The sequence below is a fragment of the Colossoma macropomum genome, unplaced genomic scaffold (genome assembly GCF_904425465.1).
Source record: "Colossoma macropomum unplaced genomic scaffold, Colossoma_macropomum, whole genome shotgun sequence".
In the NCBI taxonomy this organism is placed as follows: domain Eukaryota; kingdom Metazoa; phylum Chordata; class Actinopteri; order Characiformes; family Serrasalmidae; genus Colossoma; species Colossoma macropomum.
Window position 1 is genome coordinate 26,828,189 of NW_023494810.1, and position 18,125 is coordinate 26,846,313.

Genomic DNA, 18,125 nt, shown 5'->3' on the forward strand with positions numbered 1-18,125 from the left:
CAGAGTGGTTTGATGTGAAATAGTGTGCAGTAGCTCTAAAGAAACCGCAGGCCTCTGTAAAGCAGTCAAGAAAGAAATTTGTTTTTCCACTTTCATTTTACAAAATTAACTTTAAGCAACATTTCATATAATAACTTTGAAGGCATGTGTAGGTTCACTGGTCATTTTGGGAAGAAAATAAAATGAAAAAAAATCTGCGTAGACACCTGATTCTTTCACCACCACTATAAATAAATAGGTAAATTTATCTACAACATGTGAACAGGCTGCAGTCCTCGTGGGCCACAGCATTGCAGACTTCAGCATGCTGCCTCATTAAACTCACCTGATTCAGCTCATCAGCAAATTAGCAAGGCCTTCATGAACTCAATCCAGAGTGGTAGATGAGGGCAAACGCTAATAGCCACAGCACTTTGGCCTGGAAGGTCCCAAATTGACATGCCTGATCTACAGCAAACCATTTCACATCAAACCACTCTGAATGACTTTGTTTACATCTTAACAACTTAATTATTACATATAATACATGTTATATTTCTATAAGAACATTAAAAGCTAAAGAGAAGCTTCCACAGCGCAACAGTATTTATATAATACGTCTGTCAAGATCATGAAATAATAGCTGCCATACAAATCACAGCAATTAAAGATGAAATTGTCTTTTGTTCATTGGATGTAACTATTAAATATATAGTAGCTCCCAACTGACGACGGACACAGCTCAAGCTCAAATAAACAAACATTACTCACTGCTGCCCCCTACAGGTAATCTGTATCACTCACGAAATGTTCATAAAATTCAAGCCCACTGGCAACTTCCTTCACATTACTGATTACTAGTGCAACACCTGTACTGCGGAAACATAAAACTGTGTCATTATAACCAGGGTCAGTCAGACTGTGCCACACAGCTGGCAGATGGGCAAACAGTGTGTTCACAAGGTTCCCTTATTTTCACAGTTATGACTACAGCCACGGCTCAAGGTTGTTTGCCATGCTGCTTTATAGCACCACGTTTTCCATCCAGATGAAGGTTTGCGAGACTGGAACATTAATGCAACCAATAAGAAAACGGTCTTTTAAGTTTTATTATACTATAATAATTTCTTAAAACTTTATCAAATATTATAAACGCTATCAAACTTAGAAAATAAAAGAGTTCTTGGGTGTGCCTTTTTAACAAAGGGATTAAAGAAACTCCCCTGAGTGGATCTAACGTGTGATGAGTAGCGTCCTGTGGGATAGAAGCACACGAGCCAAATTGTGTGTGTGCATTTGTAAGACCGTTTGCTAATCACTAATTACTAACAGGCAACTCCCACATAGCAACAAGGAACATAGAGCACGAGTAAGATTCTTGCTTTTGACATCTCTTTCGACATTCTTGTTTTTGTTGTTTCTCTTCTTATAGCGAGACTGAAACCTCGAGCCAATATCGATACTGATCCAGTTTTCTTTAAAGAAAGATTACTCTCTAAAATGAACTGTTTTTAAATGGAAGGATTTTACTTAAGGTGTCAGTACCCTGCTAGAATAATGAACAAAGACCAGCATAGCCGGACACCAGCAAAACCAGCATATGTTGTGTTTTGGATGCTGGTATGCTGGTTATCCAGCATGATCATACTGGGTGACCAGCTAAACCAGCATTAGACCAGCACCAAACCAGCTGTTTCTAAGCTGTTTTTACAAAAACTGTCCTACTCTACAGACATAGCCAACATAGCATGAATAGCCAAAAATATGACTTATACAAAACCACAACTTATTCATTTAACTTTTCACAGAAACGACTTACAGTGAAAATGTGTGCAATATTATGCTATATTAAAGAATGCAATAGTAATACTAGTATAATAACCAGAGATGGCACAATACTACAGATAGAGACTTGGTTGCATGTTGACTCATCCTTAAATGACTAGCAACTTATTTAATTAAACGAATAAGACCTATTGTCATGTCCATGTGCTTTACACAGTAAAACTAATGGGGTCTTTTCTATCATTATAGCAAAAAGAAACAATAAAGTACTACATTTGAATAATTTTACAACTTCTAATACTTAACATCATTCAGCAAGCTGTTTAAAATTAAATTAGTCATGTATCTCTCTGTCAGTTCTCTTTCCAAACATGCCGACTTTTGCATTTGAAGTATTGTTAGCATATTGCTGTTATCGGAACAAAACCTTGTATCTCCAAAATGGTAATTTACAGGAGAAGGAAAAAACCTACTTTACTTTTAATGCAAGTCAACGGAACCAGACTTTTTTAAAACTAATTCTGTGCCATTTCTTTTGGTCCATTTATCATGAAATTTACATGAAATTGTAAAGGACAACCGGCATTTTCAAATTATGTCATAAACTGAAAAACTGGAGACATGAGGTTTTGTTCCGATAGCAGCGATGTGTTAATTCAAAAGCATAAATAAAAAGGCAAATCATAAAAGAAGCTTTTTCTGATTTTTTCGGCTGTATGTGTCCAGAATTTCGGATTTGGTTTCTATCAACAAATTTAATTTCGCTTCATCAGTAATCAGCATCGGTGTCAGACAGGAAAAAGGCAGCACTGGTGCATCCTTAGCCCACATACAAACACCTTGCCTGGTCACAGTCTCTGCTTGTTCTGTTATTGTGCTGACTGGTGTGTTTGTTCAGCAGTAATTGCTTTTACTGAGAGATGGCCGTGCAATAGAGACCTCTTTGTGTGTGCGTGTTTGAGACCTCCTACTCTCTTCTCAACTTCAGGTCAGGTTACACACACACACACACACACACACACACACACATTCACACAAACAGTTGAGGAAGCACAAGTTGCACCTGAACACAAGGCCAAAGCAGTACGTTCAGTGGGTAACAGCTAAAAGAAGCCTAGTTTAGAAAAGATCATTTCGCCCTTGACATGATTTGCTGGAGGTGATATCATATTCATTTTCCCTCGTGAATGGAGAGTTTAGTCTAGTCAGCTCTCTCTCTTTCAGTTCCTTTTCATCCCTTACCCCACACACACAGAGGTGGTTTAGGATTACTAGGCCAATAAATTCTAATAAGCTGCTCAGTCAAATGTGCCACACCTCTGTAAGAGGTCCTGAAGGTGAATGGCAAGAGTTCACGTTGCCCCCAAAAGCATGTGTGGATTGTTAAGGCTTTGAGCAGGTGTCAGTAAATTACTTGCAGTCGCATGAACAGCCTCAGCACCCTCCAGGCAGAAGCAGAGCTTGGTGGCCCAACTGTTGCCTAAACACATGACAATGTCAACCAACAGAGCTTCTCTATTCAATGCAACAACAGTGCATGCATGAATGGAGACCCACTAGCCCTAGCTACTCTTACCGATGGGGAACCTGAGGTTTGACGGCTAAATCACACAGCTGGGTTCCTCAAATCTAGCCCAGAAAAGTCAAAGTACTAAGACTGCTAACCTTTCAACTACTGTTCAGTTAAAGACACTGTTCAGCGAAAAATCACATTCACATTTTCCACTTACCCCAGATGTAGATGATGAGGTAAGACACGCTTGGCGTCCATATTTTGCTTCATTATTTTAGCGTTGGGAGTTATGACGCTAACGTTGCTGGCAAGAAGCGAATTAACAGCTTCTTTCTCCCAACTCACATTCAGACCTTCAATAAGGTTGTGCAGATTTGTCGATGTTGAACTAATAAAATAATCAAAACTTCACCATGTAGCTGAATGCTGGAGGCAGACATTTAAGACAATTTGGTGTCCAAATTCTAACCCCTGTGCTTCATGTACTACAAACTGTGTATTATACATGTGTATTATATTATGAACACACCAAGTGTATTATATGTAGAGCTGGGCAATATGGCAAAAATGCAATATCACGATACTTCAAGAAGTTTTCATGATATATGATATTTTGTAATATTTATTTTTTTCTGATGTAACAAAGTAGTGCCACATTTAAAAATTTGTCAGTAACTATGAACACAATGACTTGTTAATACTGTGTTAACATAAATCAAATAAAACAGAACTATATTTATGCTTATTCTAAACAAACATACAGTTGGGAAGAGTTTTAAGTTCTGACGACATTCACGATATGCTTAGAAAAAGCTTTTTGTGACATAATGTGATGTAATTTATAACAATAAATATTGTCATATTGTCCAGCTGTAATTATATGAACACTGTAGACCGAAAAACAGGCTACAGCAGTATTTTGTAAGAACTGAAATTTGCTGACTAATCACTGCATGCCTCCATAGTATTACACATTTCTGTTTTCTCTGGAGGTGTTGTGTAATCCACTAATAAAAAAAATCAGTATGAAGCAGAGGAAAGATTGCGAGCTGAATTTGAGGAACACAGTGGTTCATATTCGCTTTTGTCAGTGCATACAGCACTGGCTGTCCCATGAGAGACAGAGATAGAGTGATGGAGATGATCTAACCAACTCTTAGAGACTTGTAAGTAGACCTTATCGACTTAAGGCTTAAAAGTTCAGAGAAATGAAGAAATTGTGGACATTTAATTTAACCACATGTAGTCAATTAGCCAAGACGTGTTTAGTTTCGGAAATTTGCTTTGTTTTTATGGCCTCGATCTGATATCAGGCAATGCTATCTGGCCAATATCAGCACAAAATGCTGGATTGGAGATCAGGGTGGATAAAAAAGAATGAATCTGATCCAACCTTGTAACAGATCTATCCTGAAATACTGCACTCTCACCTTAAGTGAAGTGCTTCAATCACAAACAGCTCATTTTAAAGCTTCGTAATTAAAGAAAAAACATCGGAAAAACTCTGAACCATAAAGTGGCTAACGGAAGGATATAGTATGTAATATAGGTTCATACCTTACACGCTGGCATTGTGCTTTAACCGCCTGGTTTAATCACACATCTGCCTCAAACTGCATAGAGCTGTTAAAGGGGGATTTTTCAAAATGATTAAGATGTAAACAGAGTCATTCAGAGCGGTTTGATGTGAAATTCTCCATTCTGCGGAAACTTGTTGACTCAGAATTGTTCACAGTGCAGGTGATGGTGGTGGCAAATCCAACGTCTTAAGTGTTTAAAGCCTCTAAAGGCTCCCTTACAGAGAATTATTACATGAAACATTTATGAATATGCTGACAGAGATATTATTTTACAATAGTTTGAGCCCAAAAGCCCTTTTTGGTGGAGAAGTATATGCACGGTGTTGTAAGGCACAATAGTACAAAGCAAAAAGGAAAACTTATTTTCTCAAATCTACTTCAACATCATCAACATTACATATAAAAACTCAGAAGACACTCATAGGGTCACTGGTAGATTTGGATAGCAAATAAAATGGATATTTCACATTGTAGACGTTGGTTCGTATCACCACCATTGTAAAGAGGTCATTAAGTTAAGTTTACACCATTTCACATCAAACCACCATAAATGACTCAGTGAGTGTGTTTACATGCACTCAACAAATCCGATCATAATTGGATTTCTGCAGTTATCTGATTATTCAAATTCATGTAAACAGCATACTCCGATCTAGAAATCCAATTAAGAAATCCGATAAAGAGAGCTGGCTTTTAGCTAAGTAATCAGACTGCATGTAAACTCTTACTCTGATTTCTTTCGGATTTCTCAGTCTGCACATGCGCAAAAAAGACGGCAGTACCAGAAATGAGCAAGCAGTGTTGTCTAGAAGTATGTTCACATTTCTAGGTAAACTGTCGCGATATTTTTTTTTTACAGCCGTGGCACGAAGTTTGAGCTGACATTACATTACATCACGTGTTCTTCTGTGAGTTTATTGGCTGGTTGCAAAGCATAAATCTGGTTACTGCCTGACTCATGTAGACCCAGAGTTTCCCCATTATCTGATCACTCAAGTGCATGTAAACACATTGATCGGATTACTGACAAAATCTGATTTTCTGCAGTTATCGGATTATTAAGTGCATGTGAACGCACTCAATGATAGAATGCAGCATTTTCATAAAAATAATCAAAAATACTGACATGATTTTATTGTAAGAATGTAAAAATCTGGGCACAAACCTTGCCTTGGCTGATCTATGTTAGCAGTAAAAATTGTGAAAGTTTGATTTTCTGCCGAACTAATCTCCATCACAACCTTCAGAAACAAGTCAAAATGGCATAAATGTGATGGCACACACATTTTAAGATGATGAAAGCATGAAGAGATGTCAAATGGAACGTTTCAGCTGAGTGACAGCATACAGTGGTCTGAAATGTGTGAAGTACACAGTCATCGGCCCAGTTTTGTGGACTGAGGCGTTGATCTGATACGAAAGCGCTCGGATGAGGCAGACCAACCTGTTTATCTGGACAGAAGCGTGTTGTGGTTATTAATGAGGCAGCTGTCACAGCATACTTTTCTGTTTACTCACACACACGTCAGAGGCCCATGGTTATAGCTGGAGCCTTTAATTGTTTGTTCATTCCTTCTCGGCACCCGGTCTTATTCATCAGCCTGTATGTGCTTTTCACACATTTAAACTCCAGCGAATGGAATGACCAAAAGATTGTGACACTGCTGTCAGGCAAGACTTCATGGTCAAAGCCAGCAGTTCCTGCACTTAGCTTACCACAGAAAACACCGCAGCTTAAACCAATGGAAACATTTAGACGTCTAGATATCACTGGCGAAGATAAGGCCGCTGGTATGGAGGTTCAAATTCTAAAGCACTTGAATCCTGCCAAGCGTGCCCTGAGTATGTTTATGAACTTGACATGTTGCTATAGCAATACATTTACATATACATTCGCAATATGTTTGCAACTAACAACTAGTTTTATAACCAATTAATCTATAGGTCAGAGGTTCCCAACCTTTTGTAACTCATGGTCCACACAACCAACCACAAAAGCCTCCATGGCCCACAAGATTTTACCAACCAGATCATTTTAAGTGCATACAATAATCAACGTAGACCATGATTTTTGCTTTATTTTAAAGATATAACACTAATAAGTAACCAAATATTTTTAACTCACCTAATAAGTTAGTAGATGTTGTTTGGCAGCTACCAAGCGCTAAATGAAATGCTAAAGAAACTATAGTTTGAAAGGAGGTCTGGCTCAGGTCTATAGGCTTAGATGCATATTTGATTACCCTAAACATCACAAAAAAAAAGACCTCTGAGTGCACAGCACAGAGCGGTAGTTACTCATTTTCTGCTCTTAAACATATGAAGCATATAGGCTTTTACACCCCAAAAGGGATTTGATCAGTAAATTAATTCCATCATGTGTATAACTGATAATATCCTGCACTCTTTTTTGTGCTTGCGAACTTTTGCCGGCTACATGATTCGTTTGCCTTCTGCTCTCTCACGGATGGTGTTAGCATTTCCAAAAGAAAAGAAAAAACCTGTGATTACAAAAATGGCCCCCCAGCAGTACCACTGCAGCCTACTGATCAACTAATCGAACCATCTGCGGTTTCCACTCACTTTCCCTCCGTCACAGTGGTGGCATCATTTGAAGTTCCATCTTGGTTTATGGTGCAAGGAAGCAAGAGAAGCCATATCGGCACCTACACCTCCTGTGGTATATTTCAGACTGTCTGAATGTGTCATGTATCATAGGAACATTATAGAGTATTCTAGAGCACTATATGTGCTCTATATGACATGCCTCAACTCTAAATTAGAACAAGAGTACACTGTGTACATTTGTATTAGTAATGATCACTAACCGTCCTCTTACGGAGTTTTCTACAGAAGTTGGCTCCTAATCAGCCACACCTGATTCACCTTGTCAACGTCTTCAGAACACTTTGTTTAGCTGGTTGAGGTGTGTTCAAGTTCCAGGAAAGCAGATTACCAGAAGGATGTTTCACTGTCAAAAAGTGAACCAGCCAAAAAATGGTGTATACAAGCAGTTTCAGCAGATCTGGTTGACTCAAGTGCCACTTTACATATTTTCAGAATTGCTAAGGCAGCTGAAGTCTCTTTCAGTCTCTCTCTCTCTCTCTGTCTCTCTCTCTCTCTCTCTCTCATATACAGACACAAGCTTACAGGGCAAGGTAGCAGGCAAGACAAAGACTGCTCATACTGTAAACACCAGTATAAGTTCCACCAGTTCCACACCATTACCAGGTTAAAATAACAAGCGTGTTGAGAGAGAAGGGAAGAAAAGAAGGAAGACTAAAGAAAAGAAACAAGAAAATAAACAGAAAGAAGAAAGAAAGCAAGAAAGAAAGAAAAAGAATGAGAAAGTGTGAGAGAGTGAGAGAGAAAGTGAGAGAGAGAGAGAGAGAGAGAGAGAGAGAGAGAGAGAGAGAGAGAGAGAGAGAGAGGGAGGATGAGGAACAGATAAGACTTCAGGAATAAGAAAGAATGGACAAAAGAAGGAATGAAGTATATAACGAAAGGATGATAGAATGGATGAAGAAAGAAAGACAGAAAGAAAGACAAAGAAAGACAAAGAAAGACAGAAAGAAAGAAAGAGGAAGCAATATTAGATATCAGCAACAAAGAAAGGATGAAAGAAGAAAGAAAAAAGAAAGAAAGAAAGACAAACACAAATGAAAAAAACAGCAGAATATCAGATGTCAGCAAGAAAGAAAGGATGGAAAAAGGAATAAAAGGACAAATAGAACAAAAACACAGCAGGAAAGGAAACGAAAGAAAGAAAGAAAGAAAGAAAGAAAGAAAGAAAGAGCTGAGGAAGCAATATCATATCAGCAAGAAAAAAAGATGAAAGAAGGAATGAAGGACAGAAAACAAGAAAAAACAAATGAGTAAGTGAGTAAAAGAAACACGAAAGGAAGAAAGAAAGAAAGAAAGAAAGAAAGAAAGAAGGAAAGAAGGAAAGAGAAAGAATGAGGAAGAGACAGACAGATGTCCATAGAGGGGCAGGTTCAAGGTCAGTGGAGAGGCAGGTGCCATGTGACTGTCATTTCAGAGCCATTGATTTCCCTCCCTCTCTCTCTCTCTCTCTCTCTCTCTCTCTCTCTCTCTCTCTCTCAGAAACAAGAGCCTCTCTCTCCCTCTCTCTCCCTCTCAGAAACAAGAGCCCCTCTCCTACTCCCTCTCTCTCCCTCTCCCTCTAAAAGGCAGCTGTAGGTCAGTGTGGAAAAGCCGATTTCTCTGTAAAACAGGCTCATTGTGTATGCCAGAGGGTCTGTTTGCAGATATGTTCCCGCATGCGTGCACGGCGTATGTGTGTGTGAGAACAGTATCGTTACTCGGTCAGACCTGCTGAGCCGCTCTTTCACACTCTCATACTCTCACTCTCCCAGATCCAGTATCGGAGACAAGAATGTAGAGAACACAGGAGACCAGCCTTTTTCAACCACATCTCTATCGGCTGCACCTGTAGCTTAAGACTGATTAGCACAGACAGTAATCAAGACACATTTTCCTGTATTTAGAAAAACACTAATAACAGAAGCCTCTGGGCAGATGCTATTTCACCTGAATAAACACTTGAAAGGTTTGATTAAGTAATATAAATTCTAAACTACACACAGCACAGAGCAAACCACAGCTCACAGCAGTTTTGACCTTGCATAACATTATAACATTATATACAATGCATTACTGTATATAAGGGTTTTTATCCAAATGGTGAACATTGGATTGGCTGCTTTAGCGTCCTCAGTAGCGATGAACCCATATTTTACATAGCGAACATCATATTTTAGCATTGTCATTTTCGTTCCTGTCTTTGAAGTGTTTTTTTTTCTGGATTTTTTGCAGCCATAGTTCATTAATCTTGTTAGTTTCTTCATTTTTTATTTTTTCTCTTACACTAACTAAAAGCAGCTAGTAGCAACATACATATGCACAAGACTTCGCATAGGCCAATATGTTCAAAATGCCATTAGTTTATGAGACTCTTTAACAGTGAGAATTAAGCATTAATGTACGTGAAAGCAGTATGCCAGAATACTAAGAATGGCTGAATACACATTTATCACATTAAAAAAGCACCCAAAGTCTTACCAAAGCTGTTTATGTCTTCTACAATGCATGCTTTTATTAGGACTTTCTTAGTAGTGGGCTTTATGGCCAAACCTTTTTATCATCGTTTCGGTATATATCATGGTATATACAGGTTTTTAAATAAAGTAATTTTAGATGCTTAAGTAAACTTATTTTTGTAAGTTAGCAGAGGCTTATTATTCTGGAATGTCCCTTCACTTTTTAATAAGAACAGTTTTTGAAAACCAAAGTAAATCTAGAATATTTTTTATGGAAAATAGTACAAACAAAACTGAACAATATATGGATAAACCTACATCAGTACTGCTTTCTAACAGCAGCCCCGTGGGCCAACAAATATGGTGCTAAATCTTAATTTTTGGAAGGCTCAAGGTGGAATTTTTCATTCCACCTTAAATGGAGCAGCATACATTCTGGCCACTGTACAGGTGCCGGAATGTAACTGCTACATCTTTTAAGATGGAACTGAAAATTTAAATAAAAAGCCTACTTTACTAAATTTCTCAAATCATTTGTCTCAATCATGTCCCATACAATCATAACTCCAACCGTCAGACTATGCTTGAACTTGGAAAACAACAGTTATTTACGCTTCAGTTCCAGCTTAGTCCAGTCAGACAGCTTCTCCGGCAGTACAACAGGGAGAAAGGCAATCGCTCTGGTGTCCATATTAAGCTAAGGTTAACCCCTAAAGATCGGCCATTCTTTATGTCCGCTGACTTGAAAACAAAGCTGACTACTTCACGAGACAGCAGGAGGTTATCGAGAGTCTGCTGTGTTTTCTTTTTCATTTCTATTTGTGGCACACTGTTATAACGGTTATGAAAATTTTACCAGAACCATTATGCCGCCCACTACTAGGTTTCTGGTATCCTCGCTGATTAGGTGGAGTATGTGAAAATTCTCTTCACATCACTACGTTCGTAATTATTCCCAATGGAAAACTAGTCAAATCTCTGAAAGAATGGATTATACAGATGTACAGCTTTACAAAACTGGCTGAAAATTTCAAATTATTATACATATTTCTCAACTGCCTATTGCCTACTATCATATCGCTGTTGTCATAACAAAACCTTGTTTCTTCTTTTTTGACGTTTTTCAGTTTTTCACATAGTTTGAAAACCCATTGCTCTTTACATTGTTTGTAAATTTCATGATGAATGGGCCAAAAGAAAAGACCCAAAATGACTTGGAAAAAAAATCTGGTTCCATTGACATACATTAAAAGGAAATTAGGTTTTTTCCTTCTCCTGTAAAGTTACCATTTTGGAGATGTAAAGTTTTGTTCTGACAGCAGCGATATGCAGGTTTCGAGTAAACGGTTTTTCTGTTTGGTACAAGGAAATGTGTTGAAATTTATGTTTGTGGTAATCAGCCTTAAGCTACAGAGATGTGTGTAAAAAACACTGGAGTTTCCCTTTAAGAGACCTCTTCTCTTCCTTTAATGTGTCTGTGTGTGAGACAGAGAGAGGGGTAAATGTGTGCTGAGAGTATGTATAGCATAACATTAAAAGTAACCCAAAACTGTGTATGCGTTGGCAAGCCTTCCTAAAGGTGAAACTGCTTGTGCTCCTGTCTCTCTGTGCATTAGCCCGGTGTCCATTTCTGCCTTGTTCACAATCCACAAAGACTTCATTAACCGCGCCAGCCAGGCCACAGCAAACACAGCACCTCCTGTCTGCCTGCCACCAACAGAGAGCAGCACAGCATGTGTGCGCAGGTGCATGCATGTTCGAAAGCAAACTCGGTGTGCTGGCAATGACGATAAATATATTTGTAATATATGTGTATGCATCACTATTCACAAGTCAGAGACGTCCCTTCAATTATTTAATTTCCAGTTAAAATGGCCATTAAGTACAAGTTATTCATCTTTTAGTGTCGGAAAAAGAGACACTACATTCACACGAGCAACTACCCAAACTCAGCTGCCTTGGAGATTTCGTTCTCATGTGCATCTAAAATGGCTAAAGGAGATATTTCTGAGGAGAACAGATATAAGATAATCCACTTGCATAAGGAAGGAGAAAGAAAAACAAGGAGTTTCCAAAACTGGAGTTCAGAAAAACCATTAAAAGCATTAATTTTTTGTTAGATACGTTTTCTGCTTTTTTCCCTGATGCTCTGACTGTTTTGACAGGCTGTCTTGACTATAAACAAAATAAATAAAGGGTGGTCTTTGTGGTCTTCAGCTTTGCACAGTGCTGTGTATGTGTGTAGTGATGACACAGGAAAAGCCTAACCAAATGCTAGTGATGATAAACGTGCTTCTCGAATAGTGTTAGCAAATCAGCAGGTAAACAAGTGTGCGCATATATGTAAGGTAATAACACGGAGCAGTGATTAAGGACAGGCTGTTTAAGATAACAGTGACGTGTATGTGTATACGCGTACAACTGTGTATATGTAAAAATGACAAGTCAGCATAAACAAGAGCGATAAACATGTGTTTGTCAAGTGGTGTTAGCAAGTAAACCCGTGTGTCTTAGAGAGAGACGTTCAATGACAGGACAGAAAATCATGCGAAATGCAAAACATTTCCATTTCTAACAGTGTTGGTGAGTAAGTGCGTGCATGTGTGTGTGTGTGCGTGCGTATGTGTGTCAGAGTTAACAGAGGCTTGATGACAGCAGGTGTGAAGCTGCTCTCTCTGCGCTGCCACTGCCAGCAGGCATTATTCAAAACCGAGGCATGCTGTCGATGAATAATGTTGATCTACACTAGCGTTCCAAAGTTTGGAGTCAGAATCATTCTTGTCATATTATATTGAATAGACAACTGTTGTATGCAAAAGTTTGAAAACCACTAGTCAAATGATATTTTGTTGATTTGTGAAAATAAGTTAACACATCCTCTACAGGGACAGCACAGTTTAGTGCACAATTTCTACTTGTTTACCATATTAAAAATTAAATAAATAAAAATAGAAAATATAAAACGTGCCATAACTTTTGCCACATTTCATGTTTTAATACCACCCATATAGAAAATTTGTCAAATAAACAGTAATCATGCATTAAAGTGTGCGGAACTGCGTTCTTTGTAGAGGATATGTTCACTTTTTTTCTTTCACTTTCAAAATCAACAAAATATCATTTAACCAGGCTGCCCAAACTTTTGCATACAACTGTATAGAGTTGCATTCCAAAATACTATACATCCTTTTGTAACAAAAGGTTTGAAAGTATCAGCACTGGCAGATATGCACATGGGAAATATCAGATATCGGCATCAGCACACAATTCCCATATCGGCAAATCCCCAGCATTTGTAGAGGTTTCGTTTAATGTATCAAGCATTTTGGACACAAAGTCATTAAATGTGAACTAATATACTGTAAATACCTGTTTACAATCAATTATTTGTCATGTTATCTGCTTGTTCACTGCTTTTCAAATGCGATACAGCATTCTTCATGCCGTACAGCTTTCTCAGAGGTTTTAGAATAATCTGGAGCTTCTGGACACTTTTACAATTCCTTCATTTTTCTTTACGGCTTCAAACTAGTTAAACTATATTTGAAACCTATGAGGTGCAACAGTACCAGCATTTTAGAACCATTTTAAATATTTATCTGATACCAAATTGGTTTATGACTGAAAACTTTAATGTGCATGTGCACCTCCTAACCACTCAATGGAAAAATAAAGGAAGTATCTGTTACACAGTGTGTGAAAATGATCACTAAATGGTGAACTGCTGAAAGTTGGAGGCAGATGCACTGATGACTACAACAGAAGAGTTTCAAATGTGTGTTCTGTGGTAAAACAGGAGTGTGTGTGTGTGTGCGCATGACAAAAGAGGAGAGGACGAACCATTCAGTGTGTCTGTGTGGGGGGGGGGTGATGCGGCCGATTGTGTGTGTCATAACAGAAGTTTTGTGGTCAGTATGGAAACGTTGCAAGGCAGAGTCCTCATGGCATCTGAAGCAGCTCTTTAAAGCAATAAAAAAGTGTTGGCCTGCTTCATTTGATCAAATGCCACGTCAATGTGCCACTATACTGACAAATGTGTGGAGCTGGCCATCAACGCCAAAACCATCCAGCAGATGGAAAAAAAACAACAGCTTTCAAATGTTACTAATGTTCTCTGAACACAGCTTAATGTGTCATACACAACAGCACTGGCCGAGAGAGAGAGAGAGAGAGAGAGAGAGACAGAGAGACAGAGAAGAAAGAGATAGAGAGAGAGAGTCTGAAAAAGGAGAGAGAGAAAAAGTAGGAGACAGTAAGAGAGAGAGGCAGAGATAGGGCGAGAGAGTGAGAGATATGGAGAGAGAAAAGAAAGATAGAGCGAAGGAGAGAGAGCACAGAAAGAAAGCGATACAAAAAGAATAGAGAGAGAAAGAAAGTGAGACAAAAGGAAAGAGTAGGAGAGAGTAAAAAGAGAGACAGAAAAAAAGAGCAAAAAGGAGACAGAACGGAGAAAGAGAGCGTGAAAGGGGGAGAGAGAGAGTGTAATGAGAGAAAGACAGAAAAAGGACGGAGAAAGAGGACAACGAGTGGGATAGAGTCAGAAAAATAAGAGAGAGAACAAAGAAAAAGAGAGAGAAGAACAAAGAGACAGAAAGAGAGAATGAAAGAACAAGAGAGACAGAAAGACGGGGAGTGAGCAGAGAGAGAAAAAAGGGAGACAGAGAGAAAACAGAGACACAGGCGAGAGTAAGACATATAGAAAGGAAAGAAAGGACAGAGGAAAGGGGGGCAGACAGAGAGAACAGAAAAAGATGGAGTAGGAGAAATAGACTGAGAGAATGGAAAGAGAGAGAAGGAAAAAAAGAGAGAAAAGACAGATGGAAAAGGAGAGAGAAAGGGAAAGTGTGTGGGGGAGAGAGAGAGAGAGAGAGAGAGAGAGAGAGAGAGAGAGAGAGAGAGAGAGAGAGAGAGAGATAGTATGCACATACTGCACACATAAACACATGGAGTTTGTTGATTGTTGCTGAGAAGACGACAGATTAAACCACTGCTGAAAATATTTCACTCACAATTCCTCTGCTGAATTTTTCTGAATGTCATAAAAAGCCAACATAATAAAATGAGGTGAACACACCTCCTTCTTCTACTGAACGCAGAATAAAGGAAGCTACATGACGTGTGATGTGTTGGTCAGAACGTCCGCAGTTCAGCAGTTCAAGATGAGTTTTAACCAGCCCAAGATTATGTGGTAAAGTCTTGCAGATGCATATGAAGACGTTCTTTATCTCAAAAGGAGTAAATGTGATCTAGTAGGCTTGTACAAGTAATGCTGTTCTGGTTCCTGCACTTCAGTTATGATTCAGGTCATTTAGGGTGATTTCTTGGTTGTGGATTTGGCCTAGTCTTGGGCTAAATCATAATGCCACTGAAAAATCCTTCGCAGTGTCGATTTAGGATTAACCCTGTAATGTCCATCAACTCACCCAGGCGTGATCAGGAAAAATGCTGCAGAACTTGTTCTGATTCATTTAAGTAATGAAATTTTGGACAAACATCTATCGGTAGCCAGCTGAATGTTTTTGATCGTGTGTAATTTCATACGTTTATTCACGATCACATTTTTTTAATAGATCTGTTAAATATCAGCAGTACTGTGACCTACGATGACCTAAATGATCTCTCACTTTTTGGCCATATGTTGTGTTTAATTCTCAGAGTGTTTAATTCTCAGAGTTGTGCCCACAGAATATATGGACCAAAGTTTTAAAAAATCAGATATGAATATTAGTGGGTTAAGCTTTGTCATTTTGACATTTTAAAGGAGAATTCCACCGATTTTTCATAATTTCTGCATAACTAAATTGTTAAGATGTAAACAAAGTCATTCACACTGGCCTGAGAAACTTACCAAATCAGACGAGTCAGTAATGTTCACAGTGGTGGTGATAGGAACCAGACGTCTGAAGAGTTTAATGCCTCTAAAAGCTCAGTCAGAAAGTTATTACATTAAGTGGTTATGAATATAATGCTAGGTGCCTGAGACAGGCAGCAGTTCTGAGAGAGGGTCTTTGCCTAGAACCTAAAACTTTTAAGACATTTTCATGGCGGAGAGGTATCTGTAGGGCGTTGTAAGGCAAAACAGTCCTTAAAGAAAACTTGGCTTTGTCAGATTTGCCACTGTTTTACCATCATCTACATTGCTATACATTTATAATTGTATAGCTTGTAACCATAGAAGACCATTTTTGGTGCTACACATTCTCCATCAATCTGAAGAACCATCATATAGAGTTCTATACAGAACTGATGGTTCTACACAAAAACATTACCTTACTGAATACTCTTTAACGAAGCATCAACCCTGACGTGATCTCTGAATGACTTATGAATTATGCATACAGCTTTAAGTTTTAAAAACCGGTCGAATTCTCCTTTAATGTCTTCAAACTCGAGAAACGTCTCGTCAACGACAAAACAACAAAACAGCATCTACTAGAACGAGTTGGGTTACTTTTGTCGCGCCTACTGTAGTGTTTTCTGTAACGCATGGAATGAAATCATACAACCGGTAAAAAAAAAACCAAAAAAAAAAAAACACAGAAACACAATGAAAAACATAACTTTAGGACGCATAAACCCTCCATCGACCACTCTGAATGGTCCCATGAGGTTAGCTCGCTTACATAACGCCAAGACAACCGAGAAAAGTTCCTTCCTTCACGACTCCTACACTGTAAAACACGAAGCTGGAGTTAGCTTCTTATTCGAATTTCCCGTTCCACCTTAAATGGTGCAGCAGAGAATGTAACTGCTGCACCATTTAAGGTGGAACGGGAAATTCGAATAAGCAGCTGGCTAATAATAAAACCAACTCCAGCCTCGTCTGTAAATCAAGTGATGTTTTTTTTTTCTTTCTCTTCTTCTTCTCTTGTCAAACCTCAACTCTACAACACGAACTGACACCAGTGCCACTTCCTGTCCAACACTTCTTTTTGCTGGTTTCTTTCTCGAGCTGCACCACAACAATGTTGGCTCACGACAAGAAGAAAGAGGCTGGAGGTACTGGAGTTACTTTTTTTGTACAAGACAGCCATTATCGCTGGAAACTGGAAACATCTTATCAACGACTTCAACCACCAACCGCTACAATTGGCCTTTTGTAAGACGCTACTAAAGCTACACCTCACTGTTCTGTAGCCTTCACACACATACATGTCTGTTAGGATCATTAGGATCACAGGAGAAACGGACATATGCTACACATACACTAACGAAGACTTCTCCACACATACCTTCTGAAAAGCTCCGGGAGTTAGTTGAGTCGTCGGTGAGCTCCTTTCTCGGTCTGTGCAGTGTGTGCTGAGCGGAGAGCGGCACACGGACTGTTTGAGGAAGTGTGTGCGAGTGTGTGAGTTTACATTCGGGCGGCATTGCAGTGGTGGAGCTGCTGGTGACGTGAGCACAGGTAGAGAGATGGAGGAGGAGCAGGGAGGTTTTCTTGAACACATCAACTACCTCACTGAACTTATAACACTGAATATGTTTTTCATAGTTATACAGTGTTTAATAGTTAAATAAATAAATAAATACTACAATATATAGGCTAAAAGTTATGTATAAATGACATTTAGTCCACGGATGTAAACTATTTTTTAAAATGATTTTATTTTGGTAACATTTGACAATATTTTTTTTCAAGATTTTGTACTCTTTAATATTTTTTTTTTAAATAGTGAAATATGTGGGCTAAAAGTTTTAGTTTAGTTAATTTATTTTTTAATATTAAAATATTTTTTATTTTTTTTTACTAAATAGACAAAAATAATGTAGACCACACATTTTTAAAACATTTTATAACACTTTGTAGTATATATTTGTTAAAATATTAAAATATTTTATTTTATTATGTTAATATATTATATTAAAAATAATATTTGTGTAATAACAACATAGATTTATAGTCTTTTAATTTTTTAATTACTAAAATATGTGGACTGAAAAGCTATGTATACATAACCATTAGTCCACACATCAAAAAGTATGTATGCATATTTTAAATATATATATATTTTTTATATTAAAGATTTTTTGTTTTTATATTTTTGCACATCTTGTGTAAAATATTTTAAAACAAAAATGTAATATAAAAGCTAAATATGCGTAAGATATGTGTTAATTTTGGTAAACTGCCTCTTTCAGTTCTTTAAGTTGTGGCTAACATGTGACTAAAAATAAAGATCCCTGTTATCTTTCTTAATGTTAATTATT

At 38.0% G+C, this 18,125-nt stretch overlaps 1 protein-coding gene across 3 annotated transcripts in view; it reads right to left on the reverse strand.

The window, feature by feature from the left end:
• The window catches only part of prkcdb (protein kinase C, delta b), a 47,892-nt gene extending 30,634 nt beyond the window's left edge, over positions 1-17,258 (reverse strand). For all 3 annotated transcript variants that reach the window (XM_036559271.1, XM_036559272.1, XM_036559270.1), the window contains exon 1: positions 17,150-17,258. The gene's annotated coding sequence lies outside the window, so the exon portion shown is untranslated. The remainder of the gene's footprint in view (positions 1-17,149) is intronic.
• Positions 17,259-18,125: the final 867 nt, after the last annotated feature.